We start from the raw sequence: 14,158 nt of genomic DNA, 5'->3' as shown, positions 1-14,158 counted from the left end.
TGGAGTGAAGAAGATGTCATCGCCTCCAAACAACATGCAGGAGGACTATAGAACAGATATGTGACCGAATCAAGTATGGAAATAAGGTACATAAGGAAAGCCAGAGGTGGAATGCAAAAGTCCAGGAAGTCATTACAAGAAAGATGAAGTGCAGGAAAGAGTGAGACACAGAAAAAAAGGACCAGGTTAAGAAGGAATATTGGTTTGCTAAGAAAAAGGATAAGGGAGAAGTTGCAATAGCAAAGAACAAGGCATCAGAATCAATCTACCAGCTTCTAGAAAGTGACTCATGGCACAAAAAGACTTTGACAGTGGTATACTTTGCATGTCATCTCAGCTCCATGCTATAGAAATGCTTTGCTCACTGGAACTTCTCTTGTCTTTGAATTGCTGATTTTTTTGTTATTAATGGCTTCAGTTTCAGATCATGCTTTTGGCAAAATCATATAACATAATTACTCTTACATAAAACAAAAATTCTAAATTTTATTTAAACCCTATTTTAATAAAAGCATATTGATATTCATCAAAATGGTTCCCGTTCGACATGTGCTGGCAATAGTATGGGACCATTCAGGCAAAGGTCCACATCAGGCTTTTGATCCATTTGTAGCCTAGCTAAGGATCCAAACAGGAACCAAAGAAAGACAAACTGGCAAAAAAAACCCCAAAAAGACAGCTTGGAAACACCAAAACAAATTATCTCTCAGTTTAATGAAGCGCTTTTCGTCTTGCACATATGGCAAGACTTCATCAGAAACTGAACAAACTTCAACCCAAGCAATATATACACACCCTTTTTGTCACATGACACTTCTAATTAAAATCTTATGTCTTAAAGGCACATCCACATTATTACTACTTAAAACATTTTTTTTTTTAAAAAACAAGTATAACTGACAATATTTTAAGACAAAAGATTTTAATTAGAAGTGTCATGTGACAAAAAGGGTGTGTATATATTGATCGTGTTGAAGTTTGTTCAGTTTCTAATGAAGTCTTGCCATATGTGCAAGACGAAAAGCACTTCATTAAACTGAGAGAGAATTTGTTTTGGTGTTTCCAAGCTGTTTTTTTGTTTTTTCGCTAGGTAAGGATCCACCCATTTACCAGGCTGTGAATTGGTACCAGACCCTAATCTGATTTTGGCCCCTTTCCATAAAAGTTAAACGGGCCATTCAAGGAGGAGCACTTATGATTGCCCATCCAGTCATCCAGGTTACTCTTTAAAAGGGTCATGGACCTAATTTGCTTAACCTGTAATGGAAGTGTATTCCATAAAACATGCATTCCCTGCAAAATATATCTATGCCATCAACAAATCCTATTTATGTTTCAGTGGAAATGTAGGTCTCCTGAGTGGATTTTTAAGGGTAGTATCACATTTGTGGATATGTAGGAAGTTACATATGACTGGATCTTTCATGGTTTAGCACACACGGCACAGATCTCTTTCTCTGTAGTCAGTAGGAAATGGAAAAAGAGTGAGAATGCTTTCAGACTGTGAAGACAACTCAAGGAGGACTTGTGCTTGATTTATTTTTTTGTTGGTAATGAAAGCTGCTGTTTCTCTCAAGCTAGATTGTATGCATAGCCAAGTTCATACTAAAGCGAGCATTATATTCTATTACTGGTCTTCTAAGGGTAGATGAGAACAGTGGCTTCCTTGGACATGGAAGATATGCTTCTTGTGATTAGTCTTACTTTATAAAAGGATTTCCTAACAACAGTGGTCACATGGTGTCCAAAGTATAGCTCATTGTCCATGAAGGTACCCACATCTAATGGCAGAATCAATTATTTAGCATGGTGTCACCTATGTGCTTGAAGCAAGAGTGCCCAGGTCTGCAAAATGAGAAATGTTTTAGTTTGAGGCCATGGTCCAAGCACCACTTATTAGAATGAATTAGGATCTCCTAGAAAATATGTAGGAATCATGTAGGAATTAAGTACTGTTGTATACAATTGTTGATAGTTTACTACTGCTATATCTGTGATAGAACTGTCTCTTTAAATTCATGGGCTACCTAAATTATCTGGTATATATCACTAAGTAAGGTGTTTTTTTTATGTCAAGGGCTTCATATGTGAATGCATAACAGTTTCCTGAGCCTATTTTACTAAACACTTTGTACCTGTGTAAATAGTGTAACGTGCTGCTACTCTTAAACCCAATGCCTTTCCTGCTTGGGTGATAATTTATTATTTCAGTTACTTTCTACAGCACTTCTCTCTCATTCCCCTTTCAGAGACCTTAATGTATTCTTTTTGCCTCCATCTTTTCATTTAGTGACAACTGTCCCTGCGAACGGGTTATCTCTCAGTCCCCCACTTGCTGAATCCTTGGCCATTGACCGCATCTGCAGTGAAGAAGCCAGCCACAAGAACTCAAGGGCTTTAAAAAGAAAATAAGTTACTGTAGGTGTCTAGCTATGTTTCCCTCTTAGCTTGCTACTGTAGAAAGTACCTGGTCTAAAGAAGAAAAAACTGGCTCTATCCACAGCTAGGGACAGCAGCTGCACCCCCAACCTCATCAGCTGTAAATACATTCCCCAGTCAACTTTTTCTTTTTAGTTATCAGTAAACCAAGATAAAGCTCTAGGCGAAAAAAAAGGTAACCCAGTAGATACACTGGAATTGCCCACTTGTAAAAAAGAGGCAAAAAGGTACTTAAACTGCCACTTTTTGTCTGCTTCAAACTAGGTATCTACCCAGAAAGGACACAGCTGAAATCAGGTCTATAGATTGTTTTTCCCTACTAGATTCTAATAACTCCTAACAATTTGTCTCTTTAGACACTTACCCTGCAATCTTTAGCCTTGGGGGGGGGGGGTTCTAGCCTGCTCCGTTCACTACACTCTCTTCGCTCCTCTCCCTGCCCCCTATTCCCACCTGCCCCCAGTACCTCTACATTTATTCTTAGTCTTAACCTTACCCCTAATTGCCAGCAATTAGACTACACTACTACTCACCGCCTCCTCCTACATCCAACACAATTATGCTACTACCTAATATAATAACAATCCTAACCTGCGTAGTTCTAGCTCACATTACATCTTACCAAGGCTCCATAGTCACATGCCCCAACAACTCCACTGTACTCTCTCAACACCCTCCCTCAAACATTTACAATATAACTACAGAACCCCTGCCACCAAAACCATCCTCCCAATACACACACTCCATTACCAAACACCTAACACACTTAAAAATAAAATATCCCTAAGATACCATAAGCAATTTACTATGTATATAAAACATATCCTAAACACCCTCTATAAACTAGCCCTCACTGGGGACATCCATCCAATCCCTGGTTCTCCCAAATCCAACCCAACCACAAATACTAGTCCAAGCAACCCCCCCCCCCACAACTCAATTCCTATCCAACAAGAAAACAACAGACCTACTTATAATGTCCCTAAACATCAGAAGCATATGCAATAAAATCAAAGAACTACACGTTAGCATAAGCATATATTCCCCAGATATTCTCTTCCTAACTGAAACCTGGCTCAAACCTCACATCAAAAGTGAGGAAATACTTCCACCTGAATACAACATCCTTCGCATAGACAGATTGTCCGAAAAAGGAGGTGGTGTAGCATTGATATTTAAACACCACCTCAATATTCAACTCCTGAACTCATCTGCCCCTCACCACAACAATGAAGAAATCCTTTATGCCAATCTCAAACTAAGCCCAAACAAAACAATCAATATCATACGATGCTATTTCCCACCAGGGCACAATATTACAACACTAGAAAATCTCCTGAGCTGGGCTACTCTATCTCTACCCCAGGAAACCATAATTCTCGGTGACTTTAACATCAACTGGCTATCCTGTAATAACAGTCTCCCAACCATTCACCTTAATCTCCATGGGTTCACTCAACTCATTCAGTCCCCTACCCGAATCAACAAAAACCCTAACAATCATACCTTATCTGACTGAATCCTAGTCAACAAAGCCCCTCACTCTTACCTAGCAGGCTGCTTACCTGGCAGTCTTAGTGACCACTCCCCCACTTTCCTAATTCAGCACCACACACACAGTCTCAAGCCCATTATCCACAGGCAAATATGGAACAAGTCCAACTTCAACCCCAACTCCCTCATCTCCCCCCTGCAAAAAATTAACTGGTCACCACTAAAATACCTCAACCTAAATGAGGCTGTCCACTTCTTCAACAGTACCTTTGTCTCCATCCTAAACACTCATTCTCCTGTAAGAAATGCCAAAGTCAGATCCAGGCATGCCCCATGGTTACAAAAGACCACCAGAACCCTAATGAAATCCATAGATAAGGCCTGGGAGCACTGGCGTCTAACAAAAAATAACTCAGATTGGCAATCATTCGTTGAACTGTGCAATAAAGCCAAAACGCATATAAAATTAGACAAATCCCTCTAGTATAAATCCACCATAAACTCTATCAACCACAACCCTAAGCAATTCTGGTCCACTATTAACAACATCCTCCATCCAGGGAAGGTTGGTACCCCCAGCCATCCATTCACTCCTCCTCCAGCAGTATTGCTGAATCCTTCAACAAACACTTCACTGAAACTATAACATCTCTAAACAAACAACACTTCCCTACAACAGTCTCCCCACCTCCTAACCCTAAACCCCCCACTCCTCTTTTCTTCTTCACCTCAGAACCTACCACCAACATAAAAAGACTATTGTCAAAACTTAAACCCACCAAACTCGCAGCTGACAACCTCCCCTTTGAATACTTGAAAATTGCATCTGCTACACTAGCCTAACCAATTTCAATTCTAATCAACCATTCCATAACAGAAGGCTATGTTCCCTGGATATGGAAAATATCCCACATCATTCCCCTCCACAAAGGCACCCCCTCCACTGACCTCTCCATTTACCACCCCATTGCTATCCTCCCCACTCTCTCCAAGATACTTGAAAAATGTATCAACAACCAGGTCTCCAACTACCTCCTAGCTAATAATCTCCTCTCCAAAACCCAACATGGTTTCAGGCCATATCACAGGACTACCTCTGCTCTGCTCTCCTTCACCAACACTATACTTCATCACAAACACAATGACCTCTTATCTACTGCTGTATTTCTAGATCTCTCAAAGGCCTTTGACATGGTATTTCATGAGCTACTTCTCTCTACTCTCCCCAACCTCTCCTTCTCACAATCAGCCTGCAACTGGTTCCTCAGCTATCTACATGGACGCCAGCAATCGGTAATCTGGGATGATAACATATCACCTCACTTCTCAGTTACTCTTGGAGTTCCCCAAGGGTCTATCCTTGGCCCTCTGCTATTCTCACTTTTCACTAACAACCTGCATACTGCCACCATACAAGCATCTGTTATACAGTACGCAGATGACTCTGCTCTCATCTGCTCTGCCCCCACTCTACCAGAACTACAACAAATCACACAGGAATCATTCTCTTCTGTAGAAAGCTGGCTATCCAATACTCAACTCCTACTCAACCCAAGTAAGACAAAACTTCTCCTGTTTCAACCTTCCAAAGCCACCCAAAACACCCCCCACTTCAACATTCTTGCCAAACACAATACCATCAACTCTCCATCAGAACACACAAAATTACTTGGTGTGGAAATAGATAACAAACTTAGATTTGAAACCCACATATCTCTCACAATAAAAAAAGTTCACAAGAAACTTGGTGCATTATATCAAAGCCGCCAATTCCTAACCAAGGCGGCTAAAATCTCCATAGCCAATTCTCAGCTAATCTCCACCCTACTCTATGCATCCCCCATACTTACCAACCTTAGACAGACTTACACAAGCTGGGTGCTTGTTACAACAAAATTGCTAAATTTGCCACTGGAACCTCCTACCGCAACCATCATTGTATCTCCCTTAAAGAACTGAACTGGCTAGAACTCCCACAACTCCTTCACTTTAATCAACTCACCCTCGCTCATAAACTTATTAACCACCCCCTTAACATCCCTTCCCTTCAAACCCTTCTCCAGCCCTATCACCCCACTAAGCCCCTAAGATCAAGCAACAAAAATCAACTCACTGTTATCAAACCCAAAAACTCAGCAGGAGAAGCCATATTTTCAAGTACCATATCTAAGCTTTGTTACAACCTTCCACCCTCTATAACTACTCTACCTTCCAGCAGCCTTTTCAAGCCTGCACTCAAATTCCACTTAAATTTGCACTGGCTTTGCCCTTGTTCTAATTCAGACTAACACCCCCCTTACCCCCACACCTAGACTCTTAACTCAGCTGTACTACCGCCACTACTAACCACAGTCAGAAACAGCTAGTTGTCTTTACATACTTTAACATCCTGTCTGACAACTTTGTTACTAATATTATAAATGACAAGAAACTATCTTAACTTGCAACATTTACTGTATGTACTGTTTATAATCAATATCTTGTTATTGTATTAAAGCAAACAACCTGTAATGCTGTTTACTATTGCTGCAACTTTGTATCTCTATCATGTACATGATGTGGAGCATTTCTTCCCGGGCATCCACTGAATAAGGACCTGCATCCAGTCGGAATTTCCTGGTAAACAAATGTAAATAAATAAAATAAAAATAAATCATGGGGTATTTATAATAACACAGACTTTATAGTCATCAGCAAATGTCATCTACTATAGGCCTCTGATGTCTGCTTTAAGGTCAGAAAAGTAGATTCCAGTGAGGAGTGGTTATGGAACCAATCCTGGGGCACACCATTGATAACCACTGTATTATTTGAAAGTGTGCCTGCAAAACTAACACAGTGAATTCTGCAGGTGAACCAGTTTGCTTTACACTAGGTAACATGAGTAAATCTGATTAGCTTGTCAATTATACTCAGTTGTTGTATGGTATCAAAGGCTTTGGCTTAGTTCAGGTGTACCATGTGAAATGATTTACCAGAGTTTTTAACGCCATAGTCACTTGTTAAAAAAAGGCCACCAGGTTCAAGTGACAAGATCTGACTCTAACAAACCCAAATTAGTCTGGATCCTGGTTTTGAAGACTGTCTATGTCCTTTTTATGACATCCTTAATGATGTACTCCATTACCTTACAGAAAAGGCTAATGAAGTTAATAGGTCAATAACTGCCCAAGTCAGTTATGGGTTCCCCTTTGTGGAATAGGATGACAAAACTAGCTCTCCACACCTGCCGCTTGAATCTAGTGGAGATGAAGCTGAAAAGATGTAATATGAGTCAACCAGGCAGTGCTTGGGACTAACAGGAAGGCAAAATGGCACATTGCCTGGGCTCATGGAGCACTGGAGAAAGTGTTTTGAGCTTGCTCAGATTTGATTTTTGGTGGTAGGGTAGGCATGTTAATATGCTATGATCAATTTGGGGTTGATGAGGGTGATAAAGTTTGAGCTGTACATAACCACTAATTGGTTAGCAAAATTGTTGGGTCAAGTATGTGATGCCACCTTGTTTTAACTCAGAACATTGATGGTTATTATTTCTTAATATTCTGATACAGCTGAAAAAGGCTTTGCAGTTATTCTTAGCATTGTTGGCAATGCATAGTTTGTGCTTCTTCTTGAGGACATGATTTTGTTTCCACTTCCTTTGTTGATCAATTTGACTTCTTCCCTAGCTAATGTGGTATTGTCTGCTTTCACAGGTTAAGAGTTTTTAACCCGTTGTAAAATTTCTTCTTCACCACAAAAAATATATCCAATTACCAGTGATGCAAAAATTTATTTTAAAAAAACTATTTGCAGCAACTTTTTTCAGCATAAAATACAAATAAATTATCTAGCGCCTCGGCAAACTTGCCTTTAACAGAGTAAGAAATTTCTAATTCATACATACTCACTTTTATACACAGATACAACACACCCACACAATCAATCAATTAATACATAAAGAGACAATATCCAAAATTTCTACGCTAAACATAAAATATTGACTAAATCAACTACAATAAATTATTACAATAAACTGTTTAGATGAGTACGGTGTTTAAATTTCATCAGGTCATCAGATAACTGGGATAGATTTGACTTAGTTCCTGGATATGAAAGGGCTTCGAGGCAACTCAGGTCTCATACCTAGAATAGCTGCACAATGGTCAGGTTTCACTACTGCTTTGTTAACTGTGGGCTCTTGGCAAAGGGGAACGATATCTGTTATTTTAGACCCATTGATTGGCATTTGGACTAGTTGATCGAAGGAGTTGGCATTAAAGAGGTGGAGAGCCTGTGTGAATATTTTTTTTAAATATCCTATAGACCCTTCCAGTCCTGTCATGCGATCGGCTGCTGGCTTCATTCACGGTTTGTTTTTGTTATGTTAAACTACCCCAGACGTCCTACTTTTTCTACATAGTACCTTGGCTTTCCCTCATGAAAGAGCTATCTCAAGGGATCCTGTGGTGCTTTTGGAAACTACTCTGCTCCCCCCCCAAGAACCAGAATATAAAAGAGTGTATGCAGCAATCGTGTACTTACCTTATCCCACTTACCTGTTGTTTTTGACTCTGCTTGCACTAGCCAGCAGCCCAACACGGACCTAGGCTCCCTTTGCTCTGCATCCACCCTCTAATACATTTTTTCCACCTCACTTTTATGCATAGAACTTTTCAGTTTACCTTCACCTGCACTATTCTACCTGAATATCTACCTCCATACCCCTGTAAATTCTGTTTCCTCCCACTCATACACACAGTGCCCTGTACCTCCTTAACTTTGTGTTTCTACTCCTGCCCTCACTGATTGTTTTCTCAGTCCACATCTTCTTCCTTCTTCTTGGCTCTTCCATCATACTTCCATTGTCACCCTCCCCTCCCCCTACTCACCATTCACCCCTCTGTCTTCCCTGCCTGTCCCTCCCTCCTTCTTTTTACCCAATTCCCACTCCTAAGTCTATATAGTGATGCCTGTGGAACAGGTGTCATTTTTAAATATCCTATAGCCCCTTCCAGTCCTGTTGTGCCATTGGCTGCTAGCTCTGTTTGCAGGTGAGTGTTTTTGCTGCGTTTTTTATTTGTATATGTATTTGTAAAGGACACTTTTGCCTTTGATATGTTTGCTGTTGACTGCTCTTGCTGACATTATCATTTGTATAGTGCTCTTGCCTTTGCTATGTTTACTGTTCAGTTTTAGCTTTTGTTTTAATGCTTTTATAGTAAACTGTGTTGAGCGTACATAACATCAGCCCAGAGTCATACTTTTTTCAGCGGCTTTCCTGCCATTTCACCAGCATGCTGCTTAAGTATTGTAGATGTACCTAGACTGCTCGTACAGTCCGTTTTGCCGATCTGTGTGAGAGTTGTCATGCTGGGTTATCCCATCTAACAGGCTGTGCGACTAGTTTTTTTTTTTTTAACTGCTGGTGATTTCTTTATTTAAATAATAGTGTTCATAGGCTGCTCCACTGGAGCGCTCCCATGCTGGGTATTTTATCTGCAGGCAGAATGACTAGTTTGTCTAACTCCTGGTTCATTTCTTTAGTTATATAATTGTGTCCATAGGCTGCTGCATTGGGGCATTCCCATGCTGGGTATCCCATCTGCAGGCAGAGCGACTGATTACTCTAACTGCTAGTTCAGTTATTTATTTAATTAATAGTGTTCATAAGTGGTTCCATTGGAGCATTCACATACTGGGTATTCCATCTGTAGGCACAGTGGCTAGTTTTTCTAACTGCTGCTTATGATAAGCGTTCACAGGCTGATACACTGGAGTGTTCTTAGGCTGGGTATTTCCTTCTAATAGCTAGTTTCCCTACCTGCTGATTTACGTAATGAGCGTTCACTGGCCCGATATCCTATCAGAAAGTTTTAGTGGCTTCCACATTGCTCTGCTGTATCTGCATTATAACCATGCCACAAAAGCTGGCTGCCCCTGTGTCATGTTAGCTTTTCTCTACCTAACACTGTGACTGGACTTTTTAATTGTATCCCATTCTCCTGCTGCATGTGTTGTGTTGGTACTGCTTTGATTTATGTAACGCTCACCAGTTACTGTGTTTTAAGCATCTAATAACTACACTGTTTAATGCACTTGCAGTTAATGCATTGTGAATGCTGCCCTACTCTATGTGTAAATGCATTTAGTTGATAGATGTTGCCCTACCCTGTGTTTAAGTGCAATCAGTTGGTAGATGTTTTATGTATTATTGATTGTTTTCTACATTATTATGATACACAGTCTCCAGCCCAAATTTAAAGTGCTGCTGTATTGTATTACCTATTTATTCCAAATTAATTAATTTTATTATTCCTATCCTCCTCCATAGTCTTCCCTTACTCCATAGTTCCTACAAAACATACACCCTCACTTCTTACCACCCCTAGGCTACCCATTAGTACACAAACTACATTACCTACCTGCAATCTTTCCTCTCAGAGGCTATTACTTCTCTTTAGTTCAATAGTACCAATAATCTCTTTTTGTTCCTTTACAACTTGATTTTACTGTGTTAAACTACCCCAGACATCCCACTTTTTCTACATAGTACCTTGGCTTCCTGTCTTGAAAGAGCTCTCTCAAGGGATCCTGCAGTGCTTTCGGAAACTACTCTGCTTCCCCCCAAGAACTAGAATATAAAAGAGTATATGTACCAATTGTGTACTTATCTTATGCCACTTACCTGTTGTTTTTGACCCTGCATGTGCTAGCCAGCAGCCCAACACGGACCTAGGCTCCCATTGCTCCACAAGCTCCATCCCATCCTACCCCTCTAAGTGCTGTGCCTAACCCTGTAATTACTCAGTGTGGTCAATAGGTGGCAGCATCCACCCTTTAATACATTTTTCTCATCTCACTTTTATGCATAGAACTTTTCAGTTCACCTTCACCAGCACTATTCTATCTGAATATCTACCAGCATACCCCTGTAAATTATCTGTTTCCTCCCACACAGTGCCCTTTGCCTATCCCCTGTGCTTCCTTTACCTTTGTGTTTCTACTCCTGCCCTCACTGATTGTTTTCTCAGCCTACATCTTCTTCCTTCTTCTTGACTCTTCCCGCTCAGTTCACCCTTGCTCCCCTACTCTGCCTCCAATTCTCACCTGCCCCTACTGCATCTAGATTTATACCCTAGCTACCACACCCACTCCACCTAGTCCAATAAACACCTCTGCCCCACCCCACAAATCACATCATAATACCTACCCACACCCATTCCAGTCAACCCAAACTCCAGTCATTCAACACACTCTCCCACCCAATCTCTATATTACCATAATGCTTACAAAACCAACCTCACTTGTAACCCACACACTACTACTATTATCTTATCCTATCTAACCAACCTAACAAGACCCCTTAATATCATTCACTACTCTCATTTTCATACTACAAACTCAATCCCTAATCAACATACATACTCTTCTACCTTCATAAACTCTTATTTATACTTCTTCAACTACACCCTATTCTTCCCCTTTAAACTCATTCCCACCTATAAGTACACCAGTCCAACCCTAATTAGCACTACACACATAAAATATGTATCCCTCAAACAAGACACCTAGCAGTCTTAATACCTCTACTTCCATATTCACCAACTTATCACCACCCTTCTCTCCGGTGATATGCACCCCAACCCTGGTCCCTCTCCCATTCACACTTCACCCTCCCCTGTAAACCCCCTCCATCAGGGAAACCCCCGTCCTTCGCATCACTGAATGCACAAAGTATATGTAACAAAATCCCCACCCTTCATGCCTGGCTTCTCCATAACCAACCTGACATATTGTCAGTCTCTGAAACATGGTTAAAACCCTTCCTAAAAGATTCTGAAATAACCCCCCCCCAACTACAGTATCATTAGAAAAGACAGAACCCACTAAAAAGGTGGTGGGGTTGTTCTCCTCCACTCTTCCTCCCTTTCAGTTACTCCATATACTAAGCCCATCCTCCAATTTGCCAACACTGAGCTAATTCTGGCCCTACTCCAGTTGAACAAGCTTATGCATAGCCTCCCTCTATATCCCTCCTGGAGACAATACCCCTATCCTCGAAGATATTCTCTCTTGGTTCTCCACCAACATAACCAATGAGACAATAATCTTAGGTGACATAAATATTAATTGGTCCTCTATTCAATCCCCCACCAACTCCCTAAACATAAACCTCTACAACTTTCACAAGCTTATCATCATCGCAACCAAACCATCAAAAGACTACTCTTGAAGCATTCTTAACTGGATTCTGGTATCCCACCCACATCTTATCTCCAGTAGCGGTACCCTCCCTGACCCCCTCAATGATCTCTTTCCCATTTTCCCTCATCGTTACTCTCCCTCCCTACAACTGCCTCATACCACCATCTCTATACGCTCATTAAAACACTTCAACCCCAGCACCTTCTCTGACCTACTGAAACAATTCAACTGGAATCCTCTAAAAATTCTCCCCCTGTATGAGGCCATCACCTACTTTAATACAACATTTCTACACCTCCTAGACACCTTTACCCTCTTAACATCTAAAAGAATTAAAAGCAACACTGTCCCCTGGCTATCTAAAGACACATTAGTGGTCATGCACCTCTGTGATAAAGCCTTGAAACACCACCATAAAAATAAATCTGTAGTCACCCTAAATGAATACAAAATGCTCCACAACAGAGTTAAGAAGCTCATCACTTCAGATCGCAAAACCTACAATACCACACTTCAAAATAACCACAAGACAAACCCTAGAAAATTCTGGGATAGTATCTCCATTCTCTTAAACCCAGGCAAAAAAGCGAACCCTTGCCCTGACCACAATGCTTCTGATATCAACTTAGCCTCCGAATTTAACAACTTCTTCATTGACTCCATAACCAAATTGAGATCATTCTTCTCAAATAACCCTTCTCACTCAACCACACCTTCCACTATCTCCTCCTCCTCAGATACTTCCTCCCCCCACCTCCCTAACTTCTCTCTAAAACCCATCCTAGTATCAACTATAAAAAAACTCATTTGGAAATTAAAACCATGCTCCAATGCCCCCAACAATATCCCTTCATTCTTCCTAAAGACAGATGCAGATGCCATTGCCTTCCCCATCTGTATTCTTATACTTTAGACTTTATACTTATATTGTTGTACTTTAGTGATGTTCTACCTCACATGGATATCTCATTCAACATGTTATCAATACTCTAATACAACCACTCTCATGAAATTGTAAACCTTAAGTTTAATCTACCTCACGTGAATATGTTATCCCATATTATTGTAAATATTTGTCTTGTAATAAACTGTAAAATGCTTGTATCTACTGCTATGTTAACTTGATTGTAACCTAACAAACACTTTTTGTATTTGTAACCTTATACATTTTGTTATAATGTATCTGTCTTTGGAACTTTTCTCCCCGGGCCTCTACTGAAAATGGACATATATCCAGTTAGACTAGCCCGGTCAACAAATGTAAAATAAATAAAAAATAAATAAAAATAAATTATAAACTGGTCAATCCAAGAAGGCCAACTCTGGAAAAAAGCCTACATTATTCCCCTCCACAAAGGAGGAAACGATAATAACATCTCCAATTTTAGACCTATTGCCATTTTATCTCCCATCTTGAAAAGTGTATCCACCTACAACTACTACCCTACCTCATTGACAATGACCTACTAACTCCCACACAACATAGATTCTGGCCTGGTCACAGTACTACTACCACACTACTCTCCTTCCTTGAAACTGTGAATAAAGCCTGTGACTCCAACTGTATTGTATCCACCCTCCTTCTAGATCTTTCCAAAGCTTTTGGTACCATCTCTCACACCCTTCTCCTATCCAAACTCTCTAACCTAAATCTATCACCCCCTTCTATCAACAGGTTTACCAGCTACCTTTCCAATAGGCAACAAGAAGTCAAATGGAGGAGAGCCATTCCCCCATTCCTCAACACTCCCACTGGTGTACCACAGGGTTCCATTTTAGGTCCCCTATTGTTCAATATTTTCATAAATGACTTCCACTTTGCCATCCCTAATGCACAAATCATCTAATATGCAGGCGATTCAGCAATTATCTGTTCTGCTAGCTCCACTCCCACCCTCATAAAACTAAACCAAGATGCCTTCTCATCCACTGAACAATGGATGCTAGATAACCACCTAACACTTAATGCATCAAAAAACAAACTCATGATATTCACCTCTTCCAAAACAACTATCAACATCAATTCATTCTCCAT

The sequence above is a fragment of the Protopterus annectens genome, chromosome 12.part0 (genome assembly GCF_019279795.1).
Source record: "Protopterus annectens isolate FY-2018-M chromosome 12.part0, PAN1.0, whole genome shotgun sequence".
Classification (NCBI taxonomy): domain Eukaryota; kingdom Metazoa; phylum Chordata; order Ceratodontiformes; family Protopteridae; genus Protopterus; species Protopterus annectens.
The sequence above is the reverse complement of the archived record's forward strand: the minus strand, read 5'-3'. Positions refer to the sequence as shown.